Source organism: Bison bison, unplaced genomic scaffold (genome assembly GCF_000754665.1).
Source record: "Bison bison bison isolate TAMUID 2011002044 unplaced genomic scaffold, Bison_UMD1.0 scf7180017864302, whole genome shotgun sequence".
In the NCBI taxonomy this organism is placed as follows: Eukaryota; Metazoa; Chordata; class Mammalia; order Artiodactyla; family Bovidae; genus Bison; species Bison bison.
In genome coordinates, this window is record NW_011494874.1 from 6338098 (window position 1) to 6350722 (window position 12625).

A 12625-nucleotide genomic window follows, 5' to 3' on the forward strand; every position below is an offset into this window, starting at 1 on the left:
ACAATAATATATGTAGGAAGTGCTTAATATATGTTAGCTACTAATGTTGTTATTATTATATTTATCATCATCACCATTTCCAAAAATCATTCAGCTGGTAAATAGCAGAGATAGGGTTTAGACCACCCTGTCTCCTGGCAGACTTTGGGAGATCAGGGAAGAAGCATAGGTTGTAACCTACGTTTGGTTGGCTGCTAAGCAACTGAGTGTGCCTGCCTGCTGCATGCCTACTAAGTCACTTTGTCATACCCAACTCTTTGCAAATCCATGGACCATAGCCCACCAGACTCCTCTGTCCATGGGATTCTCCAGGCAAGAATACTGGAATGGGTTATCGTGCCCTTCTCCAGGGGATCTTTCCCAACTCAGGAATTGAACACAAATAAAACCTACATGCTCTGGCCTCTTGACCACCAGGTGGAACCAAATGAGCCAATTGCCTATGGGTTACTGACTTTTCCCCACTCCAGGGCATCATCATAATCTTCATATCTATGGCTGCTCAGGAGCGAGGCTTCCATCATATCCTGACCAGCCTCTTCATTTCCCCAAACTCACCAGCCCTAATTAGCTCAAGGAGAGTCATCTGGGTAAGTTGAATATCAAGCTCATCAAGACACACTCTCTCACTCTGATTGTAGGCTCTACAAGGCAGTCATAATGGTTCAATTTCCCTTCAAGAACTTCATTGATTATAGGAGGTAACTGACAAAATAACAGGGAAAGAAGGTTGTTTGGGGTCTTGTTTTCTTTTTCTCTCTCTCTCTTTAAGTGATTGCAAGGAAATGAAAGGAAAACTACCTGTAGTTTGTCATACATACCATCACCTTCCTTCCATACTATCTGTTCCAAGTTAATATACTGCCACTGGAAGCTCAGAAGCCACACAGATTGGTGAGAGATCAGTGAGAGTTTCTGAAGAGCAAGCTGTAAATGTTGGAAAATCTGTGCATATCATTCCAATTTGTAATTTGCTGAAGAATCAAAAGTTTACTGAGAAAAGTTGGAAACTTTCCCCATTAACTTACCTGACACCATTTTCCTATTGACGTCAAAAAAACAGCTCCATTGATCAGTTCCTAGTGATTGGACTTGGGGATTTGCACTCAGTGTGAATCATTGATTGGAATGGCAATTTATATTGACTTAAAAAGGCTTTGGGCCCTGATTGGGAGCCCACCAAATGAGAAAGTATCCACTTTCATTCATCTAAAAATCAATGCTCAGTCACCATTCTCCAAGAAGTCCCACCTAATCACTTGATGAAAAGTTCCAAACTTTCCAAGAAGCTTTTCAACACCACGGCAAGAATAATACAAGGCAAAGTTGGTGTTTCCTACTATTACCGTAACTCCTTGGCCTGGGATGTTCTTTTACGGTATCCCCTGAAAAACTCCTCTCTTTCATAGCCCAGTTTTCAGCATTGATGATGAAACTTAATCTTTCTGAAAATAGAAGCTAGAGCAACCTGGTGTTTCTAGTCATGCCAAATTATGGGCTCCACTGAATGGCTTTCATTCTATTCATTTATTCAATAATTCTTTCTTTTCTTATCTACTATATGCCAAGCAGTGTTCTAGGAATTGGAGCTACATTGGTGAACACAACAGCTAAGAAGTAAGAGTTTACATACATACAGCCTAGAAGGGGAGACAGACAATGAAGAAGTAATCAAACAAATTATGCTGCTGCTGCCACTAAGTCGCTTCAGTCGTGTCCGACTCTGTGTGACCCCGTAGATGGCAGCCCACCAGGCTCCCCCATCCCTGGGATTCTCCAGGCAAGAACACTGGAGTGGGTTGCCATTTCCTTCTCCAATGCATGAAAGTGAAAATGAAAGTGAAGTCACTCAGTCGTGTCCAACTCTTAGCGACCCCATGGACTGCAGGCTACCAGGCTCCTCCGTCCATGGGATTTTCCAGGCAAGAGTACTGGAATGGGGTGCCAGTGCCTTCTCCAAAACAAATTATGAAGGTTATTCAAATGGTAATAATGCAGTAAAATAATAAAAGAGCACAATGGGACAGAGATGTGCACAGCATTATCTTAGGCTGGGTCATAGGGAAGCGGAAATTCTACTGACCTCAGCAATCCCACATTTACCCAATCCTCCTTTTACCACTGCTCCCTCTTTATTATCCCATAGCTTGGTTTTGAGATCAACAAAGACATCTGTGCATCCATTTTTTGAAAAAGAAATTGTATCTGAGGCAAGCAGATCAGGCCACAAAGAAAGGAATTATAAGCTACTCTTGGCTTGAGATTCCATCAAGCCATCTTAAGCTATCTTCCTTTTCTGCATGAACACATTTGAATCAACTGTGTGTATGTACAGAAATTTCAGAAAAATATCAATCTCTGTTTCATCGACTACACTAAAGCCTTTGACTGTGTAGATCATAACAAACTGTGGGAAGCTCTTAGAGAGTCGGGAATACCCGACCATCTTACCTGTCTCCCGAGAAACCTGTATCCGGGTCAAGAAGCAACAGTTAGAATCCTGTATGGAACAATTGATTGGTTCAAGATCAAGGAAAGAGAATGACAGGGCTGTCTGCTGTCACCCTGTTTGTTTAACTAATATGCCGATCACATCATGAGAAATGCCAGGCTGGATGAGTTATAAGCCAGAATCAAGATAGGCGGGAGAAACATCAACAACCTCAGATATGTGGATGATATCACTCTAATGGCAGAAAGCAAAGAGGAACTAAAGAGCTTCTTGATGAGGGTGAAGGAGAGTAAAAGAGTTGGCTTAAGACTAAAATTTAAAAAAAACTAAGATCATGGCATAAAGTCCCTTTACTGCATGGCAAATAGAAGGGGAAAGGAGAAGTGGTGACAGATTTCCTCTTCTTGGGCTCCAAAATCACTGTGGACGGTGACTGCAGCCATGAAATTGAAGATGATTGCTTCTTGTAGGAAAGCTATGACAAACCTAGACAGTGTGTTTCAAAGCCGATACATTATTCTGATGACAAAAGTCCATGTACACAAGGCTATGGTCTTTCCAGTAGTCATGTACCTACGTGAGAGTTGGACCACAAAGAAGGCAGAACACCAAAGAATTGATGCCTTCGAACTGTGGTGTTGGAAAAGACTCTTGAAAGCCCCTTGGAGAGCAAGGAGATTAAACCAGTTGATCTCAAGGGAGATCAACCCTGACTATTCACTGGAAGGACTGATGTTGAAGCTGAAGCTCCAGTATTTTGGTCATTTGATGTGAAGAGAGGATTCATTGGAAAAGTCCCTGGGAAAGATTGAGAGCAGAAGGAGAAGAGGGTGTCAGAGGATGAGATGGTTGGACCGCATCACAAATGCAATGAAGGTGAACTTGGGCAAACTCCAGGAAATGGAGAGGGACAGGGAGGCCTGGCGTGCTGCAGTCCATGGGGTCGCAAAGAGTCGGACATTACTGGACAACTGAACAGCATCAACAACACGTACAGGCTCAGTCATATCCAACCCTATGACCACCTGAGCTGTAGCCCACCAGACTCCTCTGTCCATGGGATTTCCCAGACAAGAATACTGGAGTGGGTTGCCATTTCCTTCCCCACGGGATCTTCCCGACCCAGGGACTGAACTCGCAACTCTTATGTCTCCTGCATTGGCAAGTGGGTTCTTTGCTACTAGTGCCACCTGGGAAGCCAGGGATGACAGCTTGATAATGATGAGTAATTATTTCAGGAGGAAGTTGCAACAGTCATGAGAGGAAGGTGATAAAACCCAGGGGGAAGACTAGCAATGATCCATCTACACTATGGTATTATGGAAGCTTTGAGGCCTTGGACCTGGTTCTCAACGATGGATTTGAAGATTTGGTGAGGAGAGAAAAGGCATTCTGGGGACAGGGACAGCTCATGCAGATACTGAGAGCTAGGAAAGCGTGAAACTGGAGAGACGTCTAGTGAAGCAGGAAGGAAGAGGGGAACATCAAGCTGTAAAGAACCACTGAGGTCACATTGTAGAGGGCCCCCAAGGCCAGGTAAAGAGCTCACGCTGTCCTGACAAAGAGAGCTGGCTCCAAGCAAGTAAGAGAAATTCAGGGTCAACTTTGTGCAAATTTTCCACAAGCCTCAGTGTCTTTGCTTCTAAACAGGGAGTAAGTCCAGATCTTCTCTCATAGGCTGGAGTAGAGGATTTAGTGAAATGATGCAAGTAAAGACCTAACACAGTGCGTGGCATCCCCCAAGCACCCATTCCTGAGACATGTGCTGGGACCCGGATGAAGCTGACCTGGGAGGATATGAGTCTGGAGCCGCTGGGTAACATCTCTCCCACACAAGCCTGGCAGAGGACAATGGTGACACATGGCAGCCCAGTGCTTGGGGGAGGAAAGACATTCCAGCTGCCATCACTTGAGTACCTGGTTCCACTGTACCTGAAGCTGTAGAATGAGAGTCTTCAGTTTTAAGAGACATTGTGTTGTGCTCATTTGCCCAGCTGTGTCTGACTCTTTGTGACCCCATGGACTGTAGCCTGCCAGGCACCTCTGTCCACGGGATTCTCCAGGCAAGAATACTGGAGTGAATTGCCATCCCTTCCTCCTGGGGATCTTCCTAATCCGGGGATTGAACCCAGGTCTTCCGCATTGCAGGCACATTCTTTACCATCTGAGCCACCAGGGAAGCCCAAGAATACTGGAATGGGTAGCCATTCCCTTCTCCAGGGGATCTTCCCAACCCAGGAATCGAACTGGGGTTTCCTGTATTGCAGGCAGTTTCTTTACCAACTGAGCTACCAGGGAAGCCCGTAAGAGCCACTAACCTCCATCTTTTGCATACACCAATATAAATTGATTTTCAGCTGCTTGTTACTGAAGATCTTAAATAACAGAAATGTAGTCACTTTTCTCATGTGGGATCTTGGGGTCAGCTTCCTCACAAATGCAACTATCCTCATGAACTGATGTGAAAGTGATCAAAGAGAAACTGAACTCTGGGTAGAAGCTTTGGAGGCAGGGCTGCAGCATGACTTTCGTGGTCCTTGTGGTACTTATGGATTTGTGTGCTTCTTCTTCTATAAAATTGTTAAAAAGTATATTTTGTATAATTTTGGCATAAATTTATATTTTGCATTTTTAAAATAATTTTATACTTTATAGCCAGTATAAGATTCCTATAATACAAAATGAATTATTACATTTGTTTTTAATATGTTTACATTTTCCTTCTGATTATCCAGGAAATGAAAATTAAAATATTCTTGTGGGCCCCTAAACACATTGTGGGCTCCCCTGGTGGCTCAAATGGTAAAGAATCTGCCTGCAATGCAGGAGAGCCAGGTTTAATCCTTAGGTTGGGAAGATCCCCTGGAGAAGGGAATGGCAACCCACTCCAGTATTCTTGCCTGGAGAATCTCCATGGAGAAAGAAGCCTGAAGGGCTTCTAGGGTGGCAAAGAGTCAGACATGACCAAGCAACTAACACTTTCAAACATACTGTGGACCCCAGGCATGTACTCAAGCACTGTGCCCAAGGTGTTTCACAGGGATGTCAGCCCTGTTAGAAGCTTCCACTTGGCTCATCTTGAAGACTGAATTAGTGGAAGACAGCAATTTTCATCATCTTTCACTGCTATAGCCCACTTGTATGATCAGGTCTCACTCCTGAGTACATGGATCTTAGTTTTTATACCCAAGATCACCTTTCAACATTGATTCTACAACCCACTGAAGGCCTGGGGTTCATATCCAATTCTGCTGCTACCAAGCAATATAATCCTTGGCCCTGCCAAGAACCCCACCCTTTCAGAACCTCATCATATATAAAAATGAAGGGATCTCCAACATCTCTTCCCAGAAGCCATCAATATCATCACTGTTTCTCATTTCCACTTTCATCTCCTACAATTCCCTCAGGCCAGTGTGTATTCAGCCCCTTGCACACCCACACTCAATGAATACATTTGTCTATTCCCTTCTTAAAAATGTACAAATGATTGGAGAATGCATGAAAAAAACAAGAAAAGAAGAAAAATGTCTGTGACTTGAGCAAGAAAGAGTTCCATGAATCCTTGGAACCTTCTAATAACAGAAAGGTTGTGTAAGCAAGGTTAGACAAAAAATATGTCTAACCTTCCTTACATAGCTTCCACCTTGCTTATCATATGTGGATTGTAATTCCCCTGGGCAAGCAAGCGATCTGCAATTTCTAAAGTGCCTTCTAAATTATCAGTAATCAAGAAATGCCAAGTAATCATGATCTTCCCGTGCTTATTGAGGGTCATTCTGAAATTGGGCGTCAGAGCCTCCTGTCTTAAAGAGCCACAGCTCCTTGGTTAAATGCTTAAATTGATGTGTGAGGTTACCACGGATGCCCGCCCCCTGTACATTACCATTATTATTATTTTGTGTTTCCCTAATACTTTCATTGAAAGATAATCATGTTATGAATATTAACTTTTATAGGCTGCATTTGTAACTGCTTATGTGTAAAGAAGCAGCACTTTCTGAAATCAAAATGACACTAATAATTTAGTCAATTTACTTTTTTCCATCTCCGTGTTTACAGTCATGTTATTTGGTTACTGCACGCTCTGAATTTTGATATAGTCATCCTGGTAATAAACCGGGTTTTGTTCTTTGTATCTAAAGACATATTTTTCTCATAGAACAGGGTTGTTTTAAATTCATTCATTCAATAATTATTTTTGAGTGCCTACTAGGTGCCCAATTCTGTTTGGTACATGGGACAGACTCTGTTTTAACAGAAAAAGAGGAGGGAAATAAGCTTAGATACCACCCCTTAGAGATGAGGCACCATCTCTATAGGGATCAACGCAGGGCATTCTCAGTGCTCCACGTGGGAACACCTGATCAATTCTGGAGCTCAGGGAGTATTTTCTAAATTTGAAAGCTTGAGAAAAGTGGAACTAGAGAAATAGTATTTTATCAAGACATTTTTTGAGATACACAGAACATTCACACCCAGGAGGGTAGCCATTATCATTGAAAAAAAAAATAACAGAAAATAACAAATGTTGGCAAGGATGTAAAGAAATTTGAACTCTCTTACTTCTGGTGGGAATGCAAAATGGCATATCCTTAAAAAAAATTAAATATAGAATTAGCATACGATCCAGCAATTCTACTCCTTGGTAGTACCAAAAAGCAGAGATTCAAACAGATTATTTGTACTTCTGTGTCCATAACAAGCATGATCACAATAGTCAAAAGAGGGAAGCAGCCCACGTGGCCACTAACAGATGAGTCAACTGTAGAGCATACATACAATGAAATAGTTCAGTTCAGTTCAGTTCAGTCGCTCAGGTCCGACTCTTTGCGACCCCATGAACGGCAGCACGCCAGGCCTCCCTGTCCATCACCAACTCCCGAAGTCCACCCAAACCCATGTACGTCGAGTCGGTGATGCCATCCAGCCATCTCATCCTCTGTCATCCCCTTCTCCTCCTGCCCTCAATCTTTCCCAGCATCAGAGTCTTTTCAAATGAGTCAGCTCTTCGCATCAGGTGGCCAAAGTATTGGAGTTTCAGCTTCAGCACCAGTCCTTCCAATGAATACCCAGGACTAGTACTCAGCTTTAAAAAGGAAGGAGATTATGACACATGCTACCATGTGGATGAACCCTAAGGACATTATATAAAGTGCAATAACCCAGCCACAAAAAGGACCTTCATTTTTTTAAATTAATTTATTTATTTTAATTGGAGGCTAATTACTTTACAATATTGTAGTGGTTTTTGCCATACATTGACATGAATCAGCCACAGGTATACACATGTACCCCATCCTGAACACCCCTCCCACTTCCTTCCCCATCCCACCCCTCAGGGTCATCCCAGTGCACTGGCCCTGAGCACCCTGTCTCACGCACTGAACTTGGACTGGCGATCTATCTCACATATGGCAATATACATGTTTCAATGCTATTCTCTCAAATCATCCCACTCTCGCCTTCTCCCACAGAGTCCAAAAGTCTGTTCTTTACATTGGTGTCTCTTTTACTGAAAAAGGACCCTCATTTTATGATGCTAATTTTATAGTGCACTTAGCTACAGTAGTCAAATTCATAAAAAATAAAAAGTAGAATGGTTGCCAGGGGCCAGGAGAGGGATTTGACATTTCCACTTTGGGAAGATGAAAAAGTTTGAGATGGGTGATGCTGGTGGTTGCACAATAGTGTGAATGTACTTAATGCCACTGAACTGTACACTTGAAAGAGTAAATTTCCTTATATGCATATTGTCATAATTTTTAAAAATAGATGGAGAGAGCCCCACCACCCTGTCTCTATTTCTGCATGACATTAGGCTAGGAATCCAAGGGAAGTCCAACTTCTGCCCAATTTCTAAAATTTCATCTTCCCAGGAGTTGCCACTATTTGTATGTCGGCTTTATTTGTAAATACAATTAAAAAAAACAACCACAAAACACCATCATACAAGGAGTAAATGTTCCCGGGCTCCAAAACAGAGTGCTGTCATTCCCATTAGCAGTAATGAGAGTCCCATGGCTAAACCTCCGTGCATCATGCCCAAAATTTACCCCCTAGAGTTTTCAGATGGAAAAAAAAAAAAAGATTATCTTATGTACTAACAGAAAATAGAAAATAAAGCCAGAAATGGGATTCTGACCACAGAGATGTCATGGGGCAATTAGCAGGCAATCTGGTGAGGATTGCTTCAGAAAGAATCTGAAAGAGGGCATTTGGCAGAAAGACTATGCCCAGTCCTGGTCTCCAGAGCTCTTAAATGTTTCAGAACAGTCAAGGTGGCTTGTGGCCGAAGGTCAGGAGTCTAAGTTGTGACTCTGACATTAAAACGTATTTTTTTAACATAAATACCCCCTTGTGATGCAGAGAGACATACTTCCTGTGCTATACAAAAGTTCCAAAATTTTTGTTTCAAGTGATTTCAATTGAGGTTTTTAAGAGTCCTAGTGCATTTTTATAATTAAAAGACTTCCAAGTTTTAATTCTCTCTTCACTTTGCATCTCCCCTAGAGTCTTTGTCATGTTCTAAGTTGTTAGGAAATATAGTCAAATTAGCACAAGTAAAAAGGGTTTTCTTGAAAGACACTCTGTGTGTGTGTGCATGTGTGTACGTATTATGTCTATTTCTCTCTCTTCTCCACAATTCTTCCTGGGCTCCCATTCCTACTCTTCTCAACAGCAGTTCACAAAAAGCAGCCTATGGTCACTATGCTGTCTAAGTGTTTATGTGGTCAAAAAGTTCCCCCATGGTAATTCTAAGACATCATTCACCTCTTTACACTCTGTTGGCATGCTGTACTGATGGTGCATAAGCTATGCAGGATAAAGTTACGGATGCCTGGCACAAATCAAGGCAGTGGCACCAAATTCTTTTAGCAGGCAATGCATTCTTCACGACTACACACTGGAAGTTAAGGAAAAAATGTCAGTTTCCCTTAAGAATATCTTTAATGAAATGGTAAAATGATTTTATAGTAAAAATGACTCATTTTATTGTCTTGAATATTATGAAACTTCTTTTTATATTCTTTGTAAAATACAGGCAGTACACACAGGTCACTTCTGTTGCAGCCCAAAGTATGGTGTTTGTCCTAAGGAAAACATTTGTGTGATTGCTTGAGTCGCCAGCTAAACTAGCTATTTTTTCATGCAACACTTTTACTTAGGAGAACAGGAAAATTGGGGTTATTAAGATTTGAGTATTTAGCAAACATTTTTTTCTCAAAAATGATTAAAAAGAGCCTGTCATTTCAAAGAAAATATGAGCATTCAAACCAAAATATTTGAACTTTAGAAAATTTCTATCTGCCACCATGAGCTTGACATCTCCTCCATACTTATAAAGTTTTCTGATGAGATCACTGGTAATATTATTTAGTGTGATTTTTAAAGCATTTTGTTACTAAAGTGTCAACATTTAGAAGATAATACAGTGAACCAATATTTTCCAAAAAATCAACATATAATATTACAAAATCACACATAGGTCTACCAGCAATTCCATTTCAAGGCTCAAGAAATACAGTTTTAATGTATGATTTAATGTATGATTTTAATGTAATAAAATACAAGAAGCTCATTGATACGGTTTCAGATTTTATATTGTAACTAACCTTTAAGAAGCTACTTCTTGCTGAAGTTTTTTGTGGTATCAAAAAAGAATACCCCACATTATTTGAAAAAACGATTATATTACTTCATTTTCTAACACATATATGTGAGACACTAGAGTTTTTCCATATACTTCAAACAAACCAACATATTTCAGTGGGCTTCCCTGGTGGCTCAGAGGGTAAAGCGCCTGCCTGCAATGCGGGAGACCTGCAATGTTTGATCCCTAGGTCGGGAAGTTCCCCTGGAGAAGGAAATGGCAACCCACTCCAGTATTCTTGCCTGGAGAATCCCATGGATGGAAGAGCCTGGTGGGCTACAGTCCATGGGGTCGCACAGAGTCGGACAGGACTGAGCGACCTCACATCACTTCACTTCAATGAAGAATGCACATATTCTGAAATTTACTCATTTAGCTCAATATTCATTCTGAAATCTATTCATTTTAGAGCATATACCTAGCTAGCCTACTTTCACTGCACCATAATATTCCATTGTAATAAACCTCAATATGAAATTGAGTATTTAGGTTGTTTCTGATTTTTTTTTTACTATACAAAATGCTTCTGTGAACATTCGCTGTATCTGTCTTGGTAGGCATATTTTTCTCTGATTTTCTTTCTAGAACTAGATTTGCTCATTTCTAGTAGTAAGAGACCCTTTACCTCTACTAATACTGCTAAGTCGCTTCAGTCGAGTCCGACTCTGCAACCCCATAGATGGCAGCCCACCAGGCTCTCCTGTCCCTGGGATTCTCCAGGCAAGAACACTGGAGTGGGTTGCCATTTCCTTCTCCAATGTACGAAAGTGAAAAGTGAAAGAGAAGGCACTCAGTCGTGTCCGACTCTGTGCGACCCCACAGACGGCAGCCCACCAGGCTCCCCCATCCACAGGGGGATTTTCCCCCTGTCCATCACAGGATTTTCCAGGCAAGAGTACTGGAGTGGGGTGCCATTGCCTTCTCCATCTACTAATACTAGTAAGAGCTAATTCTTATTGAACACTTAATTGTCAAGTCCTTTTCTAACAGCATTACATATATTAATTCATGTAATTATTCAAAGACATTAGTTTCATTTCACACAGGAGAAGAGTGAGACAGAGAGATTCAATAGCTTATTCAAGTTCATTCAGTTAAAAGGAGGTAGAACCAAGAGTGAGTTCTCTCAGCTAGGCTCTGGAACCCATTTCTAACCACACTCCTCAAAAGCTGGCAGTGAAGAGATGAAGGAACTAAACATTACCACTAGAACACAATACTAATGAATGCTGCAGGCCAGACCTACAGATAAACGCCAAAGTGAATGGGCAAAGCTTTGAGGAAAAACAGATTATTTTCATAGTCTCCAAGTATCTCCCTCATAAATTTCCTAATCACTGTGGTGGTGTTAACAAACAACTACAAATCTTTCATATCCCTCCCTCCAAGAGGCAGAGCTTAATATACCTCTCCTGAAGGTGGACTAGGCTTGGTGAATTGATTCCAATGAACAGAGCATGGAAAAATGAAAAGAGTAACTCTGTAGCAGAGAAACCTGGAAAACACCACATTTGTGGTGGGATCAAGGTTAACATCCCCAGTAATAAGTCCTGTGGCCCCATCACGATGAAACAAGGACACATCACCCCTGTGGTGCCTTCTCCAGTGTCCAAACCAATGAGGACCTACTGTTTAGCACAGGGACCTCTGCTCCATATTCTGCAATAACTTGAATGGGGAAAGGATTCAAAAAGGATATATGTTTAACTGCATCATTTTGCTCAACACCTGACACTATGCAACACTGGAAATCACCTATACTATAACATCAGATCAGATCAGATCAGATCAGTCGCTCAGTCGTGTCCCGACTCTTTGCGACCCCATGAATCGCAGCACGCCAGGCCTCCCTGTCCATCACCAACTCCCAGAGTTCACTCAGACTCACATCCATCGAGTCAGTGATGCCATCCAGCCATCTCATCCTCTGTCGTCCCCTTCTCCTCCTGCCCCCAATCCCTCCCAGCATCAGAGTCTTTTCTAATGAGTCAACTCTTCTCATGAGGTGGCCAAAGTACTGGAGTTTCAGCTTTAGCATCATTCCTTCCAAAGAAATCCCAGGGCCGATCTCCTTCAGAATGGACTGGTTGGATCTCCTTGCAGTCCAAGGGACTCTCAAGAGTCTTCTCCAACACCACAGTTCAAAAGCATCAATTCTTCGGCGCTCAGCCTTCTTCACAGTCCAACTCTCACATCCATACATGATCACAGGAAAAACCAGAGCCTTGACTAGACGAACCTTTGTTGGCAAAGTAATGTCTCTGCTTTTGAATATGCTATCTAGGTTGGTCATAACTTTCCTTCCTAGGAGTAGCGTCCTTTAATTTCATGGCTGCAGTCACCATCTGCAGTGATTTTGGAGCCCAGAAAAATAAAGTCTGACACTGTTTCCACTGTTTCCCCATCTATTTCCCATGAAGTGATGGGACCGGATGCCATGATCTTCGTTTTCTGAATGTTGAGCTTTAAGCCAACTTTTTCACTCTCCACTTTCACTTTCATCAAGAGGCTTTTTAGTT